The sequence below is a fragment of the Canis lupus genome, chromosome 4 (genome assembly GCF_048164855.1).
Source record: "Canis lupus baileyi chromosome 4, mCanLup2.hap1, whole genome shotgun sequence".
Classification (NCBI taxonomy): Eukaryota; Metazoa; Chordata; class Mammalia; order Carnivora; family Canidae; genus Canis; species Canis lupus.
In genome coordinates, this window is record NC_132841.1 from 67,846,080 (window position 1) to 67,870,062 (window position 23,983).

General features: G+C 40.7%; 1 protein-coding gene and 1 long non-coding RNA gene across 9 annotated transcripts in view; one reads left to right on the forward strand and one right to left on the reverse strand.

The window, feature by feature from the left end:
- GHR (growth hormone receptor) overlaps nucleotides 1–23,983 on the reverse strand; it is a 270,875-nt gene that overhangs the window by 76,534 nt on the left and 170,358 nt on the right. The gene's annotated exons all lie outside the window — the stretch shown is intronic.
- The window catches only part of LOC140632586 (uncharacterized), a 41,117-nt gene continuing 22,794 nt past the window's right edge, over nucleotides 5,661–23,983 (forward strand). The window contains exon 1 of the long non-coding RNA XR_012030190.1: nucleotides 5,661–5,899. This is a non-coding gene — a long non-coding RNA (uncharacterized lncRNA). The remainder of the gene's footprint in view (nucleotides 5,900–23,983) is intronic.

The following is a 23,983-nucleotide window of genomic DNA, read 5'->3' on the forward strand; positions in this document are numbered from 1 at the left end:
CACAAAATCACACGTATTATTTTGGTCAACAGTCTCCAGCCAGTGTGTCTCAGTTTTCAGCTTAAAACTGGGAACACTAACGGACACCAGTTTGCACGCAAAGATCAGCAGCAAAGCTGACAAATTTCTCCAGAATGATGACTGAGATGGAATGTGGGGGTCAATTAGGCCCCAAGGGAGCTTGCAGAGCCAAACCTCAGGCCCGGAAATGCCTGGGGGAACCCTGGTCACCCCTGACTCTTCACAAACCAGGATTTTGCTTTCCTTGCAGACAGACATCTGGTGCTTTCTTCTTTATGGTATCAGCATTTGGTAACGTTTTCATACAGCAAAAAGTCCTCCTCAGCTAACACTCTCCACAATATGTGATGAGTCAAGACATAAAAGGACAAATGGTGTCCCAAAGGAAAGGCCACAGATTTGTGCCAGCCCCGCAGGGGTGCTGGCTACAAAAGTAAAATGCAATGAACCAAACCTCCTTCTTAGTAAACAGAGGTGTCATGCAAAGTTGCCAATTTTAATTAGTGTCAGAGCTGTCCTAATGTCTAAGGGCTGAGCAGTGAGGGAAAAACAGTAACAGGGTGACAAGCAGTTAATGAAAAACTCTGATATATTTAAGGTGCTTATGCTATAAAATGGATTGGCTGCATCCCCTAGCCTCAGCAAGCTAATAGTCTCCAGGGTTAGAATCTATAAAAGAAGGAGTGGCCAAGCAATAGGGTGGCCTTTAACAGCGTGGACACGCTTCCTGGGGAAGGGGACTTGTTGAGACAGGTGCTGGACTTGGGATGAACAGGCACAGGCAGCTGGGGCCGGAGGAATGACTACACAGCCTGGTTAGGTAAAGAGCCCTTATCTGTCTGTCGGGAGTGGCCAGAGCACGGCTGAGCTAGGGTGTGTTGAGTTGGGGGAGAAGCCAGGGGGACGCTGGGGACAGTCTTCCCAAAGAACTTAATTTTGACCCTGTGAACACTGGGGAAAAGCGAACGCTTTCCCGTGCCCTGATGTAGAACTCCTCATAGTGGACCTGCCCAAGAACAGGACCCCAAGACTGGGATTAACTGCAATCTATTCTTTCCCATTTATGTCCAACCTGGTACTCAACTTCCCAACTATGGCATGTATCTAGACCTGGTTTCTCGTCTATAAAATGAGGACAGTGACAGTATCTATTCATGCAATGTTTAAATCAAATCAGTATATGCAATACACTAAATATACAATATAGGTAAGTAGTAAATGTTAGATATTCTTTTTTTTTTTTTTTTTTTTCAAGGATGAGGAGGAAGGGAGAGAAAGGGGAAAGGACAGAGGGAGAGAATCTTGAGTGCGGAGGCCGAGAAAATTAAGGCCATTCCACCTTAATTCAGCGCTGAACTTAATTCAGCTGAACTTAATTCAGCGTTAGCGCAAGTACAGCCATCTCAGGCCCTTGCGAGTAAGAGCTGAAATTTACCTTACTTCAGTTGGGTGGGGGGGGGGCAGCCTAACACCCTAGAAAGTCCCATATTAGAATGAGAACAGAGCTTAATGCCCTTGAAAGCCCCATATCAGAATGTAAACAGAACTTGAGAAATTCCTCCCCCCCTTCTGGAGGTCCCCTAGACCAGCCCATAAAACTAAGCTGGAAACCACCTTGGGGTCCAAGTCCCAGCTCCACTGTGTCGGGTATACTCGGACCCAAGCTCGAGCTTGTTAATAAACCCTCGTGTACTTGCATCGGTGTTGGCTCCTCGGTTGTTTCTTGGCTTCGCAATCTTGGGCACAACATTGAGCAGGCTCCATGCTCAACCCAGAGCCTGACATGGGGCTTGATCTCACCACCCTGAGATCATGACCTGAGCTGAAATCAAGAGTTGGATGCTTAACCAACTGAGCCACCCAGGTGCCCCACTGTTAGATAGTCTTATCATAGTTATCATTGCTAGCCACTATCCTGGAAGCAAGGGTACATCTTTTCCCACAGAGAATTTGACAGTGTTTTTACGCTAGGCTGTTGAGGAGAGGAAGCTGCCCTAAGCCCAGCGAGACTACCATTATTAACATGTACTGTGCAGGCTATATGTGGGCAGCGGGACTCTGGGGGAAGTGATTTCGGTGGTGTAGGTGATGGATATCTACTTGTGTCAGAGATTTCAGCCTGGGACTAAATGCAGTCAATTCCAGTTCCGTAAACTAGTGAATACTCTCTCAGGAAGGGAGTTAGAGTGAGAGAATCAATGTTCTGGGGAGGACTGTAATTTACCAGTTGTTCAGCAAAGGCATTTAGAACCAGCCCAAAACAGACCATGCAAGCACAAGTGAACCAACATACTGCACACAGCAACCATTTTACACGTGATGAGACACAACATAAATGGCCTCACGTTGCGCCTGCCATAAATAAGCATTGGTTAGTGTTAGCTAGCATTATCACTACTAGCTTATGATTATGATAATGATGATATAAGTGCCATGAAATCTCTATCTTAAGACTTCCTCTGTGATCATTGTTTTGCAATACATACATCTGTCAAATGATTATGTTGTACACCTTAAATTTACACACTGTTTGATGTCAATTTTATCTCAATAGAACCGGAAAAAGAACTTCTTCTGAGAGCTTTTTTTTTTTTTAAATTAGAGTTTTTATTTATTTATTTTATTTATTCATGATAGACATAGAGAGAGAGAGAGAGAGAGAGAGAGAGAGGCAGAGACACAGTTAGAGGGAGAGAGTCACTGTGTCCTTCTTTGGGGCTCCACTGCTAGGACTTCTTGCTGTGTGCCTACAACTGGTGCTCATGAGGGCATACTTGCTAGAGCACAGGCTGATTTGTTTGAATACCGCAGACATTCTGGAAGTTATACTGATGGGGCAAGGTTGCTGAGGCTTTGGGCAGAAACACCCTTCAGGGGTCAATTCATGAGAAACCAGGTAAGACCTGCGATATGCGGGCAGCCAAGACGTCTCCTTTTGCTCTGTCATGCAGTGATGTTGCACAGCAGGGCCTGATTGCAGTGATCATTTCAAGCTGGAATTTCCTTTCCTTTGTGGCTCACTGGATTAACTGAATCCCCACTTGCAGCTTCTCCTGAACCAAAGTATATTATCTTGTACACATTATGACTCTTGGCAACACTAAAGAAGACCGTGAAATCTGAACAGGAAATCTTTGGACCTTTGGAACAGACAAAATTACCTCCCCAGAGCTCCATGAGGGAGTGTGTTTCTTCTATAGTGGACCAGTAAATCACAGAGCACATTACGTGAGATAATTTAAACGAGCAAACACAAAGAACCATGAAATAAAGCGGGTGGTTTCAAACACCTTTTAATGCTAAAAAAGCTGCTCTACAAACAATATATAAATTGGCAAGAGAAAGCAGCATCAGGAAAAACCCCACATGCTGAAATAAATCCGCAGTAGCCATATTTTGCTGTAAATGTATTTTGAGAGAAGCTGGGCCTCAAGGTAAGAATCAATGGTTCAGCGAGAGATCTTAAAGACCTCCTTTTCTCACAGGCCAGCCCCTGGCTTAGTGGGCCCAATGGGGAAGTTTCCTAATAATAACTTCAAGCTTCACATATTCCTTTCCTGTCTGGCAGTGGTCTCCTTGGTGAGTTTTTTTAAAAAACATCCTCCTGACACAAGCTTATGCACGTACTGAGGACATCTGCTTGTAATTAAAGATAGAGACGAGGGCCTGGCGTTTCACATGTGGCCCTCTAGGTGATAAAGCCAGTTACAAGTGCGTGATTGAAGGAGAATGCATCGGTGGTGGGTTTTTGTTGTTGTTTTTAAGAACTCAAAGGAGCAATTAATATGAATGCCCGGTTTCAGCTGGCTTGCATCTTCCTCCGGCAAAGCTTCTCGGCAATTTCTCTGGCTTCCCCTTCCAACTGCTACAAGAACAGTTAAACACCCTGCCCAGTTAGCTGCTCCTAAAGCTGCTTTTCATTACGGAGACAGCAGGGGTGTCAACACCAGGCAATGGGCAGGAGACCAGCCCTCTGTGCCATGTGACAGCCAGGGCCAGAGCAATCACAGCCAACACTAAGAAGAGCAACCAGAATCACAGGTTGGCATTAGGCCCAGATCAATACTAGGTAGGCCAGTCGGGGACATAGGGCTAAGAACAGAGGGATAGACAAAGAGATTATTAAAAGGTCAGTGAGCTGTAGGGAGAAGGGCAAAAGTGTCTCTTCCGTTATAATGTTGTTTTAGATGTTTTTAATACCTGTGAATCCACTCATTAAAGTAGTGGAGTCAGAATGATTTAATCAAGTCCAAAGCTCGATGGTGACTCATAGATGGTGCGCTGGAGCTGGCACCTCCTCTCAATTTTGTATTCTGTGGCATCACGTCATCAACCTGAAATCAGCCGTACTGGGAATATTTACACAACAAAAGTTGGCAAATGCTCCAAATCAAGGCTCCCTGCCATCTAATCCTATGGAAATTCCAACCACTTTCCAAGATCAGTTTGAGCGTATTCTTCTTCATGAAGTATTTATTTTCTCCCAGTTGGAATCCATCTCTCCATCCTTTGTGCTTTTATAACACTTGAAAACACCACCACCACCTGGACCATGGCACTCACTGTTTCCTGCCTACCATCTTACTTATCTGACTTGCCCAGTGAATGATAAACTCCTTGCAGTTTGAAGGCGAGGACCATGTCTCATCCTCCTTTGGATTAGCCATCACATTAACACGGTTCCTGAAATACACTGAATGCCCCATACATATTCATGAAGTTACTGAATATCTCAGCAGGAACCCTTCCAATAAGGAAAGTTGGGAGGCATTATGACTTTACTTATATTATTCCTTTGAATTTATCAGACATCTTGTGGTCTCTGGAGTCTGAATTGGCACAAAAGAAGATTCTCGGACACATTACTATCCTATGACAAATGTATTCCTGGGCCCATGAATGCTCAAACTTTAAGCTAAGTCAGCAATATTTAACCCATTTTCATGGTACCTAACTCCTTAACAATATTTAGTAAGGGAAAAAAATAATGAAAATAAGATTAATTTTTTCACCTTCCTTTCTGTCACCTGGATGGTGCACTTGCCTGATTTTGCTTACAGAGGCAAGCCAGTCTTTTGATATCACAGTGTACAGTACTGGTTGCCTGTTTGCGAGGCTGAGACTGGTAGTAGTGACTCTAAGCCCTGGGAATTGATTGTTTTGGCAAGTTTGTAGATCTTCTTGTTTAGACCAGGTATCGTTTCAGAAGCACAACTTGTTAAGGGTGTCCTAAGAAAGCACATACTTTGCCAGAGGTTTTATGGTGTATTTTCCCTTCTCTGGGCAAAAGCATCTTTTATAAACAGGTTGGTCTGGACTCCTGCCGCTCTGACTCTTGTTTCCAAACTCTACTCATCAATTTCCGTGTGACATTTCTTGAACAAAATCCTCTGCCCGTGAGAAGTAGGTATTTTGAGAGCCAGAGAAAGTGATCTTCTATCAGAATTGCAGTGTGTGAGCACTTAATGATATGCCATGTGCTGTCCTGGATGCTGGGGATCCAGTGGTGAAGAGAACAGATGGAGTTCTGACTCTCTGGGCCCGTGTTCTAGTGTGTACAGGGGAAGGCGGTAAACAGATAAATAGATAATGCCAGGGAGCAGGGTAGGGTAGCTAGATGTGGTGGGAGTGGCTATCACAGACTTAAAAGCAGCGCGGAAGAATCTGGGCTCTGAGATGGACTGAGGGGTAGCAAGGAGGCCAGCCAGTGTGGCAGTAGAGGGGGAGAAGAAGGGTTTGAGGTTGCAGAGGTGCCAGGAGTCAGATCTTGCACAGTTTTGCAGGCCAGCATAAGGACGTAACTGCTCACCATGTCAGTTTCCATGACAGAAACCCAGTGAGCTGGAGCTGCTGCTGCTCTCAGACCCATCCCATTCTGGTATGTTCTTCCCCCTTGAATCCTTACTGTAACAGTTTGGAATTGGGAGGCGTTGGCGTTAGGTTCTGAGACTACATGCTGGCTGGCTTTAATTCACGAATTACCTTTATCACACTGTACTTGATCTGGGTTATAGACACAAACTAGAGGCCTTTTTTTGCTGTTGTTCAAGATACATTTGCTGAAGACCTATTATGTGCAAGGCACCTATGCTGGGCATTGGAATATGGTGGTGAACAGACTAACGTGGCCTCAAGGTTCATTTCTTTCTATTCCCCTAAATGGGTCCTTTGCCCCAGATCAATGCATCTGCTTACCATATGGCACATTCCTGATTCTAGGTCTTTGCTCACTTTATATCATTCTTACTGCTTTCTTCAGAATGGGGAGAAGATCAGAGGTAATTCCTATGCTTAGAATGAGGATAATAATTCAAGAAATGAAATAACGTACAACCGCTCAACAGAATGTCTGGCACATAGTAAATATATAAGTATTAGTAATTATGTACTACTGAGTATTATCATGCTTGCCTCTCAGCTAATGACATTTATTGTTTTTGCTACTTATCCGATAGTAACTTATGTCCTACACTGTATCCTGCACTATTGAGTTTGTGTGTGTTTATATTCTTGCCCTCTCAACTAGATTGTAAGTCCCTTGAAAGTAGAAACCACATTTTATCCCTTCTAACCCTGCACACAGTAGGCCCTCCATAAATAGTAAGACGCCTATCTGTTCTTTTATTCTAACAAACCCTCCTTTTGATGTATTCCTGTCAGATTACAGGTATATTAGTTAACAAAGAGTCTTAGTGGGAGGTCATGTATGTTTTATAGATTTGTCACATTTGTAGCTAGTAAAACGAAAACAAAAACAACCCAGAAAATTTTGACATAGCTTCACTCAGATATTTGTCTGAAAAGTATTTAGATTCATTTTTCTGAAGGCCAGTTTTGGAAAGAAATTGTTGGAACTCTGCTCCATGGCTAACGTGGGACCAGTTCCAAGAATTATTTTGCAGTGGAAAATGGAAGCTCTACCAAAAAGTCAATGAAGATGGATAAGGTGACAATCCACCACAGACGCGTACCTTGGCAGCAAGGTACCTGATGCTTATTTGTTTGCACCGTGTCTTTTTCCTTGTGCCTTCTGCAATTCTTGGCTCTAGTGAGAAGCAACCTTTATGGGTGCTGAAGCTTACCTCTAAATCTAACTTTAGTTTCCAAATGGACAGTTTACTTTTTTTATTTTTAAAATATTTTACTTCTTTATTTGAGACAGAGAGAGAGGCACAAGCAGGCGGGGGTGGGGCGCTACAGAGGGAGAAGGAGAAGCAGGGAGCCAGATGCGGGGCTCGATCCCAGGACCCTGGGATCAGGATGTGAACTGAAGGCAGACACTTTAGCAACTGAACCACCCATGTGTCCTGCCAAATGGATGATTTAAATAGAGTCAAAACAGTCAATCAAATCACATAACATTAATTTAAAGTGGAAAATTATACTGAGTGTGAAAAAAATTTTATGACACTTTTCTGGAAGGAATATGTTTAAACTGAAAAGGAGTTACATTTCTTAGTAGCTATAGGGCAGGCAAAGTCTCACAGTCTAGAATGCAAGTTTTGTTTCTTTGCTTGAATTATGTTTAATGTGATGATGATATGACATAAGGAAAAAAAATCAAAAGCCTTATTGATAATCCACATGTGGCCCCTGCTCTGGCCATAGACGCCTTGCACAGTGTGTCTTTGTGTCAGCTCGAAGAGGCACCCTGCCCATAGGCTTTCTGGCGGGACAGGGACACTGTATGGCTTTAAGTGTTCCCTGATCGAATGTGGGAAAAGAAGTAGCTAGCCAAATTCTGAACAGAGTTTTTATTGTGCTGTGGCCAGGAGGTGAGGAGGAGGGAAAAGGACACAACTTCTGCCCTGCTCTACTTTCTGGTAGATATAAGTTAAAGGGACTGAGAGGGACACCTCTGGGGAGATGGGACAAAGGAGGATCAGGAACTTTATAGAGTTCAAGTTTAGGATCTACAGCAAATGCAAAAAGTATACATATATTTATATATTTAATTTACATTTATTTTTAGTTTATACTTACATTTAATTTACATTTATTTTTAGTTTACACTTATATTTAATTTACATTTATATTTAGCAAATGTCCTAGCAGCAGCTGGTGCCAATGTAAGAGCAACCAAAACAACATAGATGAGCATTGAGATTACAACAGAGTCTTATTTTACCAGCCCCCTGCCCTAATTACAAAATCTGAATTGCCTAATTTCTTTTTAATGTAAGTAGTATGTAGGGAAAAGGGATCTACAGCATCTAGAAATGGTAGGGCCACCAACATTTCAAATGAAGACCCAATGGCACATTTCTCTTTTCTAAAGAATAATATTGGAAAAAAAAAAAAAACTCCTCTGGAAATCATACTCAATTTTTGGGTTCCTAGGAGTTGCCCTCCCAGAATCTTCTTTCCTATTCCTGGATATGTTAAGCCCTGCCCAAATGACTGACTCGACTTCTGAGTTTCTTCTCTGATTCCACTTCAGCTGTACTTCTTACCCTTCCCCTCCAGTGAAACTGTTATTATCAAATCCAAATCCTCTCCTCGGTCCTTAGATTGTTCAATTTTTCAGACGCATTTGTCTTAGTAGGACCAATGCCTTTTAAAGATGTGCTCTTTGCCTAGCTTCCATGATGCCAAATTTGCTTGTTTTTGCTTTTATTTCACTGGCTGCTCTTTCTCAGTCTCCTTTGTTGGCTTCTTTTCCTCTGTTTGACCCCTAGTTCTTATAGTGTATAGACTCTGCTTCCACAGCCCTTTTGTTCCCCTGAAAGAGAAATACATCATCTATATGCTGATAGTCCCATGATGTTTCTATCTTCAGCCTTAGCCTCTCCACTGAACTCCAGACTCCACTCAGCCTCTTTGGCAGCTTCACTAGATATTCAATATGTATCTCCATCCAAACACAGAACTCTTGAGTAATCCCTGACAAAACCTGTTCCTTATCAACCCTTCACTATCTGTGTAAACTATTTTACCATCTATCCTGGTATTCAAGCCAAAAACCTGCAAGTCATTTTTGTTTCTTCACTTTCCCTAACTCCTACTCCTGAGTCAACCCATGGGCAAGTTATGTCAGCTCCATCTCAATTAAATTCTCTCCATCTCCTTTGCTATTTTTATACTCCAAGCTCCCAACCTCTCATGCTTGAACTACCAGCTTCCTACCCAGTCTTCCCACATCCCCTTTGTCATTCTTCAATTAACTACTAAAATATTTCACAGGGTGGTCTTTTAAAACCATAAATCAGATCATGCTACTTACTGTCTAAAATTTTTCAATGGTTTGGTGTGCATAAGTAAAGTCCAAACTCCTTAAAATGGTCACCAACATTCCTTACGTAGTAGAGATGGCTGGCTGCCTACCCAGACTGCCTTTTCCCTTCCTCTTTCCTAACAAAATCTTAATTTTGTTCAGGTAACCCTTCCTCTCCAAGCAGCTCATGTGCCTCAAGAGAAGTTGACTCAATTCCTGTTCCATAAGCAGGTATAATTGGATGGAAGGTCATTCCCACCCTCTTTTGAAGTTCAAGATAGAGGATGTGGCTCAAAGGGAATCTTACTAAGTGGATTATAGTAAATTTAAGGGAAAAAAATTACAGGATGGCATAATCTCCTTGCTTTATCTGTTTCATCCCAAGCCCAAAGATGAAGCTTATACACCTAAGACAGCAAAGACAAGGAAACTCTTGGAAAATAAGTTTAGAGTCACTGGATTGAGTCAATCCAAAACCTGCCCCACCTCTGGTTTCTAATTATATGAATGAGTTTTCTTATTCCTTAAGCCTGTTTGAATTAAGTTTCCTGTCACTTGCTCCCGATCCTGACTGATATATTCCAAGACTGGCCCCTGCTTTCCTTTTTCTCTTCTTGTACCAATGTCTTCTTGTCATTATGCTCTAGCCCTGAAATCTGCCCAGCTTATTCAGTCCCAGCTCTTGCTGTTCCCTGCACCTAAATGATCTGTGTGTGACTGGCTGAGGTCTCAGCTCAAATGGTATCCTCCGAGGGATGTTTTCTCTGACCAAATAAACTAAAAGAGGCATCCCCTGTCACTTGTGGGACAACACTGTTTTACTTTCTTCATAGCCCTTATTTATCTTTGTGTTATTTTATTCATTTACTTGTACTCTTGATTATTTTCCTATCTTCTCCCCACAACAATATAAGGCCTGAAAAAGCAAGAATCTACTTTCCTGGCACAAAGTAAGCATTCTATAAATATTTGTTGAATGGATAAATACATGAATGAAGCCCTTGGCCCTGTAATAATGGGGACTTTATCTACTTCCTGCTTGTTTCTGCATCTGCAACAAATTGAAACACTGTAGGCTATGTGTTCCAGAGATGTACCTGTAAATATCTTTCCCAAAACCTAAGACAATTCCTTAAAATTAGCAACAAATAAGTGGTTGCTAATTTGCTTAGCTGGGCAGAAAAGGCTGTTAAACGAGCAGAAGCTTTGAATGCAAATGGTTGGCAATCTCAAGGAGTGGCTAGTATCTTTTCCCTATCTCCAGCAATGGAGTCATCACTGTTTTCTTGGACTGTTAGGCTTAAAACTTTGGACTTGTTTACAATTCCTCCTTTCCCTACTAGTTGTCAGAACATGCAATTGGTTCTTTCCTTCCTTTATGGATTTCCTAGACTCCTCCCTTCTTCTCTTTCCCACTTAACACTTCCCTTTACCCATGTCTTACTCCAAAGCCTTGTGTTCTCTCTGCCTGGGCCCAGGTTTCCAGTCCATTCTCTGTACTCTTGCTGGATTAATCTTCCTAAAACACCATTTGTATTAGGCCATGCCTCTGCTTATGGACTCAATCGGTACCTTCTGGCTTGCTGGATGGAACTCCAAATTCTTCAGTCTAGCATTTAAAGCATTTCTTCAGAAGCACTACTTTATTCTTCCAACTTCTTTCTCACAACTTGTTAATGCAAACACACACCTAAGACAGCATCCTTGCAATCATCAGCCTGTGTCCTCTTTTCTATTTTCTTAACTATTTTCTCTTTATCTTCTGCGGAAGGTTTCCATCCTTCCCTCCCTAAGCAAAATCCCCAACTCCCTGTAGAACAGCCCCCCTTCCTAAAACCTCTCATAATTGGTTTCATTCTGACAACTGTTGACATTTCACCCCACTTCTTGAACTGGCCACTGAAGTTCTCCATCAGTAATTTTTCTTGAAAAGACTGCTGAGGAGGAACATGGAATGCAAACTATTTGTATACAGTTACTATCATTAGGATGATCTCTCCAAACAGGAAAATGTGACCCAAGTGTATGCAATAAAGTAGCATAAGTGTTAGAGGACACAGAGACTTCCAAAAAAGTTCTTGAAGTCACATCGGAATGTGGACTCTTTGGAATACTTATATCCAATAATCAGAATCTATCCAAAGCTTGTAGGAAATAATTTACATTGTTTTCCCTCCCCAGACAATTATATTAGATTGGCACAAATTAGTATATTTTAGAAACATTAAAAGTTTTAGCCATCTAATTTTCTTTAATTAAAATCTAAGTCTATTATTATTTTTTCAAATTTTTACTTCTAGAATATAGTTTCAGCAGGTAACCTCCTGTTTCTTCAGCTTAACCACAGTATCTATTTATTATTCATCACCAGTGGCATGTATAAAGGTCAATGGATGATATGTCCATATTTCTGAAAATGTCTTCTCTAAACTCATTTCTCAATAATCGCAAATGTTGAGATGACGAACTGATTATACATAATCATTGCAGTCAAGGCACTGCCTAAATGCTGAGCTCTTTGCTAGGTTCTGTGGGCTAAGGAAAAATAGTTGAAGATATGATGCCTGGTCTTAGAAATTACAGTCTAGATAGGGGGCAGAACAGAGCAGATACTAACAGAGGTTCCTAAGGCCTAAACTGTTTAGAACTCATCGATGCGTGTTTGTGAAGTAGGAGGGCAGCACGGTCAGGAGCAACTTGATAGCTTTTAATGTAAGTGAGGGGACTGAAATTGAATTCGAAGGCTTGTAGGATGGAGGATACAGATGGATGGGCAGGTGAGGGAAATAACACGCCCCAGGGTAATGATAAAAGGGCAAGACTGGCTTGTAGGCACACTGCTAGGAATAGGCATGGCCATGATGAGAGGAGATGTGTCTGGGAGGAGATGGAGGAAAAGTTGGAAATTCAGTATGGAGCCAGAGAGCCTCAAGACACAGACTCATCTAGCAATGGGAGGCACTGAGATCCTTGAGTTAGAATGTGGTAGACAAAAGGGCTGTTTTAGGAAGCAGAGCTCTTCAGCTGCATGCCTGAGGGATTGAAGAATCTAAGGAGGTCTTGCAATGGCCCCGGAATGACCTCTGGGAGTCCTAAAATCATATCCATTATTCTCTATTGTTCCTACTTGACAAAATAAGGCTTTCCACATGACTTGATTTCCATGTGAAAGCTTCTTTTTCCACATCTCCTGCCAAGTCCCCTAAGAGCCATCCCCCTTGCTTCACTCCTTCAGTGGATGATGACTCCTTCTTCAGTACCACTCTCATCCTCATGACCATTAAGTGCTAAAACACAGAAATGATAAGTTTGTGTCTGCTGAAAATTTAAACCCAGAAGTGTCCAAGAATTAACAAAAGTGTTAATATCTTTTTTTTAAATAATTTAAAAAAAATTTTATTTATTTATGATAGTCACACACAGAGAGAGAGAGAGAGAGAGAGAGGCAGAGACACAGGCAGAGGGAGGAGCAGGCTCCATGCACCGGGAGCCCGACGTGGGATTCGATCCCGGGTCTGCAGGATCGCGTCCTGGGCCAAAGGCAGGCGCCAAACTGCTGCACCTCCCAGGGATCCCTAAAGTGTTAATTTCTTGTTGAGAAATACAAGTAAAATGTTATAATTTCTACAGAATGTTCCCTACTTCCCTGCAAAGTGTTCTATGTCAAATTCCCCCTTCCTTGTGAGTTGCAGCTCCTTCAATGTCATGTTGGGAAGGTTCTAGGAAAGGTTAGACACTTCTGCTTAATAGACTAATCTCATTCTGATACTAAGGACTCGGTCTGTTCATTTGAAGGAAGGGCTGCTCTGACAGAAGAGGAATTAGAAGGCCCAAGACTCCCCTCAAGGTAGCACTGATTTGCTTCCTCTCTGAAGAAGCCTGTGGGAAAAGCTTAAAAATTAAAAAAAAAAAAAAAAAAAAAAGAGAAGTAAAATATCTGGTTCAAATTATACTATTTTAGAGGTTATCTGTACAAATACCTGAAAATTTATGAGGCATTTATGACAGCAGAATAAAGCACTGTTTCTACTTTTCATTAAGTCAATAAATAATAACTGATAGCTTAGGAAACGTGCTATGTGATGAGTATGACTGAGGACATTAAAGGGTAAAGGCTGACATATCCCTGCCCTCAGTGAGGTTACATTCTATGGCTATCTCATCTCATCGGTATCCACCCAGTTACAAATGCTCAAGACAATATTTGCCTTGTGACTTCTCAAAAGTAATCTAATACCTTTAATAACCACAGAGATGAGATTATGATGATGAAAAAACCGGGGAATGAATTTGGAAAATAACCAAAATCTTAGTTAAACCTCCTTTACTTATAGAACTCAGTTGTTAACCAACACAGCCTTAAGTTTGATATAAAAAGTTTCCAGGCATAAGCAACGTATTAACCTAAGTAAATGTCAGAAGTGACAGCATCATGTGCTGAATGCGCAGTTCTAACAAAGGTTCAAGTTTACATGATGTGTATGCAAGTTTACAGCTATGCAGCAGTGTATGTGCACAAAAATATCCTTATTTTCTCTTTAGCATTTTTTGCTGTGGGGTTTTAAAAAATCCTTTTTTTTTAAGTTTTTTTTTTTTTTTAATTTACTCATTTGAGAGACAGCATAAGCACGGGGAGGAGCAGAAGGAGAGGGAGAAGTAGGCTCCCCACTAAGCAGAGAGCCTAACTCGGGTAATCCCAGGACCCTGTGATTATGACCTGAGCCAAAGGCAGACACTCAACCCACTGAGCCATCCAAGTGCCTTGAGGATTTAAAAAATCTTAAGGGCATAGTCTCGTAAACTGCACAGGGTTAGATTTCATGTGAAGCAAGTATGAATTTTCTGTAAAGTCATCAGGGTGCAAAGAATGCCACATTATTGTACTTCTCTAAAACTGACTTAAGTCTGACCCTGAGCATCCCCAACTCTTACCAAAGTCATTGGGATATTCAATTCAATTTCCCACTCTCCTGGGTCAAAGGAAGGTCTTTGGGAATCTTACCCAGAGATAAACATTAACAAAAACAAAATCCATTGTCTTTCTCTTTCTTCTCCCAACTTTCCTCAACTCTAAAGATGCTCACCTCTCTCCCCAATATTTGTAAAAAGTCCTGTTCTAGACCTGCAAACCCTCTGGAGCCAAGAGAATATGAAGACTTGGATGTCTTTTGAAATGGGAGCTATAACAAAACACAAATTGATGCATCAATAAATGCTCCTGTCACATTTGAAATGTAAAGTGGCCAGTGTTCACCTTTCATTCTTACTAAATGACTCAGAAGTGTTGAAAGGCAACAATTTTGAGTCATTATTTCCTTGGAAGTATAACCTGGAAGAGAGTCGTAATTTGTGCTTCATGCAAAACTATTCTCTACATCGAAGACAGCTTGCTAATCCAAGTAGTGTGGTCTGGGGACCAGCAGCATCTGCATCACCTGCATCACCGTGAGAAAGGCAGAGTATCAAGCCCCATCCCAGCCTTCAAAATAAGAATCTGCATTTTAACAGATGATCCATAAGCACCTGAAAGTCTGCGAAGCACTTCTTTAAGTCATTTTTTCTCCTTTTTTTTCTTTTCTGCTTCTCAAACCACTAGGCATAATCTTTGCATTTCTTACAAATGAGTAATGAAAAATACTCATAAAATTCCCCAAATCTTCCAAATGAGTAATGAGAAATAAGCTCTTAAAGGAAGCTGCTGCTGCTTCTTCTTTTTTAAGATTTATTTTAGAGAGAGAGAAGAGAGCATGTGCTGCTTCAGGAAAGCACAGGGAAGAACAGGGGCAGAGGGGGTGAGAGAGATAATCTTTTTTTTTTAAATTATATTTATTCATGAGAGAGAGAGAGAGAGAGAGACAGAGACAGAGACATAGGCAGAGGGAGAAGCAGGCTGCCTGTGGCAAGCCTGATGTAGGACTCGATCCTGGGACCCTGGGATCATGACCTGAGCCAAAGGCAGATGTTCAATCCCTGAGCTACCCAGGTGCCCTGAGAGAGAGAGAGAGAGAGAGAGAGAGAATCTTAAGCAGACTCCATGGTGAGGTTGGACCCTGATGTGGGGCTTGATCCTAAGACCCTGAGATCATGACTTGAGCTGAAATCAAGAGTCAGATGTTTAACCAACTGAGCTACCCTGGCGCCCCTAGGAAACTTCTTTCTGTTCTGCAACACTTAGATGAAAACTGGGTCAGAATATCTGGGATTAGGTAATTGATAGACTTCCAATGGGAAGTCCATTCCACATTTCTTCTGGAGGGAATTAAGGCATAGTTACACTCTGGTTTTGTTTACACTGCTAATTCTACTAAACTGTGTATGAGGGACTTCTGAGCTGGTATCTCTAAACTGTAATTTGAGAAATGAAAGACGAGCATTAGGTCCAGGTTCCAAACACAGCTTACTGACTGCTTACTACAGACAGCAGGAAAAATGCCCTTTGAGCCAGGGTACAAGAAATTTTCAAAAGTTATTGGACTTGCCAAAATATGATTTGGCCCATACACTCGGCTCAAACATTTACACTGTATATTGCCAGCTTATTTTCCAACCAGATATCCCCTTCTTTGAATGTCCCTAACTTTAATATACCAAGGATCAGGAATAGTTGCCTATTATAAATACCCAGGTCTTCTCTACTTCCTGCCCCCCAGTGGAAATTAGATAAGAAAAACAGATTAGGTTAAACTTTTTTTTTTTTTAATCATTTCCATTTCATGTGGTTTAGGGACATGGTTCACTACCTCATTCATTTCCATTTTTGTTTACTTTCAAGTGGCCATTTTGAAGACAATTTTATGTCTTCAAGACAATGTCAAAATCAAATACCTGAAATAACTTACAAGTGATACTTCCTGTTTTTGAAATGATGCTCTCCAAATTATATAGCTTCCCATAGTGGTGCCTGGCAATAAATGCCACCAAGAAATACTTGGTTTGCTTCTTTCTTTCTTTTTTCTTTTTTTTATGCTTTTATTTTAGAGAAAGCATATGCATTGGTGGGGCGAGGGGCAGAGAGAGAGAGAGAGAGAGAGAGAGAGAAAATCTCAAGCAGACTCCCCTGCTGAGCCTGGAGCCTGAAGTGGGGCTTGATCGCATGACCCTGAGATCATGACCTGAGGGGAAACCATGAGTCATCTGCTTAACTGAGCCACTCAGGCGCCCTTGGTTTGCTCATTTCTTAAAAGCATTTATCAAGTGACTATTATGTGCCTAAATAGTTACCAAACACAGAATAAACAATCTGAGGCAAGGGTTATGAAAAGCAAAGGTATAAGACAAATCCCTATGCTCAGGTGGATTACAGCTTTCCTGGAGGAGCTTCACTGTCTCCACAGTGAGACAACAGTAAGGATGAGCCAGAGTTAACAAAGCATTACTAGAGGACCTCCCAAAACATTGCCTGATGAGTTTCTAACTAGGTCAGTGATGCGGTCAATCACTGAAAGTTGGAGCAGCCTGGGAAACCTACATGGATAAAGAAGGACATGAAGCAGAGCCTGGAGGATGGCTACGGTGGGAGCTAGAGGACGAGAAACACCAAGAGGCCACAGTCATAGATAATATTATGCACTTATTTTGACTTCGAAACAGCTTTATTGGGAATAACTATAAAAAAATTTCTTCTCTGGAAAAGTAATTTGAAAATGAATTTGTACATTTTTGTGAGGAAATAAGGCTTGATTTGCAGAAGGTCTAGATCCCAATCTAATAGAGACAGTAGGGGAGACATAGGGGGCTGCGCTGCATCCTGGGTAGGCTGAGAATTTCAGGAGCCATTACAGACCACAATGCTTGTGAGGCTCAGAATCCCAGAGCCAGATGGAAATTTCCCCTGGAAGGTGCAATTCCCACTCTGAGAGCAGGTGCAGTTCTAATGCACCTAAATCAGCTTCCTAAATCTTCTTCTTTTTTTAAAAAAAGATTTTATTTATTTGAGAGAGTGTGAGAGAGGGAGAGGAGAGAGAGAGAGAAAGAGACAGAGAGAGAGAGAGACAGAGAGAGAGAAGACAAGCAGGGAGAGGGATAGGGACAAGCAGACTCTGTGCTAAGTGTGGAGCCCAACACAGGGCTTGATCTCCGAACCCTGAAATCATGATCTGAGCCGAGATCAAGAGTCAATGCTAAACTGACTGAGCCACCTAGGTGCCCCTAGAGCTTTATCCCCCTAAATCTTCATTCAAGCAAATGTCTTGAGTTTAAATTATGTTAAATAGCCAGAAGTTTTATAATATTAAAAACCTAAAATAACAAAAATAACACCACCTATTAAGTTAACATCAGAAAAATATTTGAGCAATAATTACATGACCTCAGAGATGCTTGGTCCAGAACTCAGATGCAGGGTTAGCAAATACATCCTCAGTGTGGTCTTTCCATTCTTCCCGCTATTATTCCTCATTAGTTAATATGCCTGATGGAATCACCATCTGACATGCCACTATTAAGGCAAAGTCATTACAAATTCTTGGCCTCTATCCAAGGAACATTTAAAAAATTGTTAAAAATCAAAATGCCAGAAAAGAGTTTTATCTTTATCCATGGGGCTGTGTCTTGTGAAAGAACCAAAGAACAGTTAACAGTTGTGAGGAGTTGCCAATACTAATCCTCCATGTGTGGCAAATCACTTATCATTGTAAAAATTATTAATGTTATGACAAAATTAAATGGCTTTCCTAACAGGCTTACTGGCAAAACATTTCTAAGAAATATTATGCCTGTAACTCTAGGTCAAACGAATGACACGGCTCATCTTCCTAGAGGCTTAAGTGAAATGCCTACTTTTTCAAGTTTCTGTAAATCACAATACTATGGAAAGTCCATACTGATGATGTCTTTGCTCCAAAACTATTTTTATAATGGGACTTAGAGGCATTCATTTGCCACTGAGGCAGAAGAGTTAATACTGCGGGTATGTGCTCCAGACTTTCTTTTGGTAAACACCTAAATTTGATGATTTTTCAATCAGCCTATCCTAAGGGAAGCAAACGACTGTTTCTCTGGCATTTCAGAAATAGCCATATTAAAACAATATACTAAGAATCTATGGACTTATTACCACTATCTGTGAATCTTAGTGAAGGCGTTCATGTTTTCATTTCATCATTCAGGATAATAATTTCACATGATACCTAGGTACAAAATTTCCTTCTCCAACAAAATATCAAAATAATAAAAATAAATGATGTCTTTGTAGTATTTCATGTATCACCTCCCTGGATTAGAACTTTGGCATTTTGAAAATTTTTAATTCACAATAGGCAGAAATGGGGGACATTATGTGGCTTCACTCTGCACAGTGCCATGGGCTCATAGATATTTAATATGGAGCACATAATACTATCTGTCATTTAATAACCACTTTCCATGGGCCAAGCACCATGTTTAAGCAGTTTCCCAAAATGATCTCATTTAATTCCTGAGAAAATCTCATGACACGATTAGCCAAGTACATTTATCACCATCATTTTAAAGACATGACTAATGAGGTGCAGGTAAGTAACTCATTCCAAGTTACAAGGTGTTAAGCAATGGAATTGAGATCTTAAGCCACGCAGAGGCTCTAGAGTTCACATGCTTAAACCGTACAGTCTAGTTGGTATTTCTTTGATGTTTCATCTATGGATCGTTTCACTTGGGTCGCTGTTGGAATCCAACAGCAACAGACAAAATGCAAATAAAAGCAACGAACAAAACAAAAGAATATCAATGAAAGCTAGAGTGGAGTGGACTTGTTAAATAGACCACAATTTTATAGATAAAATAATCGGATCGTGGAGTACTTAAGGGACTGATCAAAACCAGACAACTAATGACCTGAACTGAAAAGATAATCTAGGTCTCCAGCCTTGTCCGTAAGATCTCTTTCTACTGTGCCATGTGGTCTTCCTCCTTTCTTCTCTTCTTCTCTGACTCCTTATCTGTCATTCCTCTGCCATGTTACTCCTCTATTCTAGGCAAGGTTCAGGGCATGAAGATGTTTGGAATCATAAAGACAGAGTCTGAGTTATAAATTAAATAATAATGTAGGATTAAACTGGCATATACTTTATATGTTATATTCCTTTTGATGGCTTTATCTCTACTTAAAAGGTGTCACAAGTTCTTTCTATGATAGCATTTTAATGAGAAGTTAAAAAATGTAGAAGCAGATTCAAATACACACATATATTGGACTAACTGGTTAAATGAGATTTTTTTTCACTGTTCTGATATAACTTTAATCTGGGCAATATGAAATCACATGTATGTAGGGCAGGATAGAAGTTGAGAAGGTGGGAGATGGTGATATAAAATGGGCAGAAATGAACTTTAAAAAAAAAAGGAAAAAAGGAATGAATTTCAAAGTTGTTCAAAAGATACTGGCCATAAGCACCTCTTGCCAAGCAGATAAACAAAATGGTAAACTGGGTCAAATTTCTAGTGTTTGCTATAGAATGGAGACTTACAAATATAAGGTCAAATTTTAAAATATTTAAAAAATCTAGAAGATGTTAAAAGGCAATGTTAAATGTTATAAAGTGTTTAGAGGCAAAAAACCGCAATTAATTTGATGTTTATTCATTTCAAATGAATGATGTCCTGCCCACTTGTCTCTGGGAGCTATTGACCAGTGCCGAAGCTGGGTAAGAAACACTCTCATTTACTTGTTCTTTTAAAATACTGTGCATGGTGTCTTTAGCTCTAGGTGAAGGCTGGCATGCATCTTTTCAAGCTTTGTACCATAAGGAACTTTTGGGGAAGTAAAATTAGGTAAAATGACACTGAATTGAGGATGAGAAACATTCCCATACTAGAGTGTCAAAGGCACTAAAATGGAAAAATTGCAGTTCTTGCCTTAATGAAACTCTGCCTATGGTTGGAGTTTCCTGTAGGAAAGGATATGACATTATTAAAATAGCCCTCAATGAGGGGGAAGGTCTGTATTAAATAAAAGCATTTCTCCAAATGAACTCTGAAAAAACAATCTGAGATGATAGCCTATCAAAAATACATCATGTTCCTTCTCTTTGTGTGTAACCCTTGTTTCTGAGAAGATAGGGAAAAAGACAACAAAAAATAATGACTGTAAAATCTGTATCTATACTGCTATGCACTGATCTATGTCAGCAGGCATTTGTAAGGTGAGGTTGTGTTTGAACAAACGTGGTCATTTGATACAGTAAAGCAACCTGTGAAATCCCAGCTGCCAGTGGTGACTACCCACTGAAGAGCTGTTTCAAAATAGTAACTGATTTACTACTTGGCCAAGTGTTCTTCCTAAAACTTGGTATCTATAATAATGAATTTTCAAATAAATGGTAAACTTACAATACCCTACCTTGAAGGAACCTACAGTGAGTTCCATCAATAGAAATGGTCTCATCTGCTACGGATTTGCCTCTGGTTCAAGTTCAGAACTCTTTAGCTATGTGAACAGTATTTTCCAACTATGGTATGAAGTCTCCTTTTTTTTTCCCCACAATTCAGATCAATGTCAGAAAGGGCAAACTTGCAGAGGGTGGGACATTGTTCATTCATTCAAGCGTTTGTTGGATGCTACTAGAGGGTGTTATCCTAAATGCCATGCTAGAGAGGGAGATAAATCAGACATGATATATCAAAACTACAAAAAGCTTATAGGAAAGAAGAGACAAACAGAAATACATTATAAGCTTCAACATTTTATGTATATACATACATTTTGTATGCAAGACGTACGTCACAAGGGGCCAAAATGTTGAGAATCTGATGAAGAAACTCAGGAATGACTATGACACCCATGGAAATATCTTGCAGATGATGAAATTTGTACTTGCAGTACCTAAGCTTTTCATGTTACTACATCTCTGTCCTCATTCAAGTTTCAGGTTAAATGCCATCCATCCCATGACTGCTCTATCTAAAATAGAGCCCTCCTCAATTCTGTCAAAGCATCCTGTTCTTTTACTTCTGACACTCTTATGTGATTTATAAACATGTGTTTGTCTATGGACTTACTTAGTATCTGTTGCTTCTCAGCTAGATTAAAAGCTCCAAGAGGACATAAACATTTGTTTTGTTCCCTACCATATACCTAGTTCTGACTAGTTACCAGCCCAGGCAAGGGTATGGTAAATATATGTTATGAATGAAATCTAGCTGAAAAGAACAGCGTGAGAAAAGAGGAGTAGAGAAGCAAGAATCATGTAGGAAATGGCAAATACCGTAAGCAGCTGAAATACAAAGTAAAGTGAGGTAGTGATTAAGGTTGGAAGGTGGGCTGGTACTAGACTGTGGGAGACTGAACTCCAAGCTAAGAAAATTTAGACTTTATTATTTAGATGCAATAGCCATATATTTCCCAGCCATAGATTTAGATACATTGTACACTCATGGGCCAATGGGCTCTCTGGAAAAGGACTGTTTCACAAAACCTGGGCTATAAGATCACAGATGTAAAGACAAGGAGAAAGAACTGAAAATTCTTTGATAGAAGAAACGAGATGACAGTTGGGATACTGAAAATAAATCCAATAGTTCATGAAGGGCCTTCATCAATCTTATTTTCTCATCTGAAAGATAAGACATCTCTAGATTTGGCTTGTCCAATCCATTGCTCTTGAAAGGTTTCAGAGCAGCTGTGGTGGCCTGGAAATGCATCTCTTAGATCTCCTGCCGAAAGCTGTGCTCTGAAATCCACCCAGCCAATGACTTAGCATGGCAAGGACATCAGGGCAGATCCATCCCTGGGAGATAGGGGATTCCTCTGTCAGGTGACTTTGGCTTGAAGACTCCCCACTGGCTGCCCAAACTTTTTTTTTGGCACTATACCACAATCTAAGATCTTTCCTCCCTCCTGCCTTCCTTTCTTCTTCCCTTCTCTCCTTCCTTCCCTTTTTTTTCAACACTTTCTTCATTTCTTTTCTTCTTCACAGGGCTTGGCCCTGCATTATAGTCTGACAGCTCCCCCAGTCTTGAGTTCCTTCTCCATTTTTCTTCACAGGAATTTCCTCTAAAATACATCTCTTGCACCTCTAATCTCCCAGTGAATCTCTTGCAATACTGCATCTCAGAAAACCCAGACTAACACAGTGGCCAAACCTTACATTCCCATAATCACAACAGCTTTAAAAAAAAAAAAAAAAAAAAGATCAGCCCCTAGCAAACTGCTGAAGAGACCCTTAAACACTGTACCATGAGCTTATGAGCCACTTAGCTTTGCTTTTTCTCTTAGGAATGAAGGCCATGCACTGGGTAAAGAGCCTGGTAAGCTTTGAAATAAAAAAAGTCTCAAGGGCTTAGAGGGTTGAGATTCAGGTTAGATTCCTTTGCCAAGGAGGACCCAGAGGCTGAAAGAACATGGCTAATCTCAGCATCTAGAACCTTCTCCCTTCCTTTTCATTTTCCCCTTGAACATGCTATCCTCGCATTTCTTTTTATCCTCTTGTGATTTCTGTCTGGTCTTCTTCCTTTAGAGATTTCCTTTCCATTCTTTGATGCGTAAATAAAAAAAGAAGAGTAACTCCTATCACCCACTTATACAATTCTGCTTCTTACCACTCAAGGGCCTCCTGAGAGCCTTAGCTGTCAAGAGCCTTTCACGATTCCTGATTTACTATTTAAAGCCATGTTCATTTTTTTGTGATAGTCACTAAGGCCACTTCATCTTCTAAGGTTGTTCTTAGTTACTGGACCATTATTTCCCCCTCTTGTGCACTGTACCAAATGATAGAAACCACAAGTTATTAAAGTTGAAAAGGAGGTTGAAATTTCAAATGATATCTGAAAAAGATTAATCTTGTGAGAGCAAAAGATGGCTGTGTTCACAATAAGCCAGAAATGAATCCGGCCAATTTTGTGTCTTCCTGCCTTACTAACTTATTTCCTTCTCTGAACCTGTGACCTAGAACCTGTGTTTATGTAATCAGTCAGGATACTTCATTCTTTATTTCTTCTGAGAAGTTCCTGTGGGCAGATGCTATTGGTTGGCTACCCAAAGTATCCTACATCCATGCCCTTAGATTGGGATTAGTCCCCAACTAGTTAAGATATCGCATTCACATTCACCAGATGCTAACCCTTCTGCCGTTAATAGGGGAGGGCAGGAGACTGAGTTCTGATTGAAGAAACTACAGTGGAGGTTGGCTGAAGACTTTTGGAAAGACTTCAAATGCCTTACAAAATGGACACATATGGAAGAAGAGCTCGCTGACACCATCCCCTCTATTTTCAGGCCTTGAACACATATGTGATGTCTGGAGTGACAGCTCCCATCTGGTCATCACACAGAGACAATCATGAAGCCTGAAAGCTGACATCAGAGGGAACTGATGCAAAAGACCCTTGCAGAAAGCCAGAAAAAGCCCGAGATCTTAAATTGCCCAAGCAAACCTGAGATCACTTACTTCTACACTTATTTTCAGTAGGCAGTAAATGTCCATTTAGCTTGAGTCACTGTTACTGGGATATTTTGTTACTTGTGCCAAAAATAATTTAAAGCCCCCTGCCTGCCTCTCTGTTTCTGGCAGAGACTATGTTCTGTGGCGACAGCTCTGGTCATGTGGTTCCTCTCCCACTGCTCCAGTTAAACTCTTTGCGTATGTCCTCCCTGGATCCAGACTGATAAAATGGATTTCTATACAAACTGAGTTTTATTTCCTGATTCCACAATCCTGGTTGAGAGTTACAAAAAAATAAGCAAGTTAAAAGCTGCTATAAAAAGTAAGGTAAGATGAGGTTCTAGGAACATAGATTTTAATGGAAACAAACCCATCGTGATCCGCATCGGAT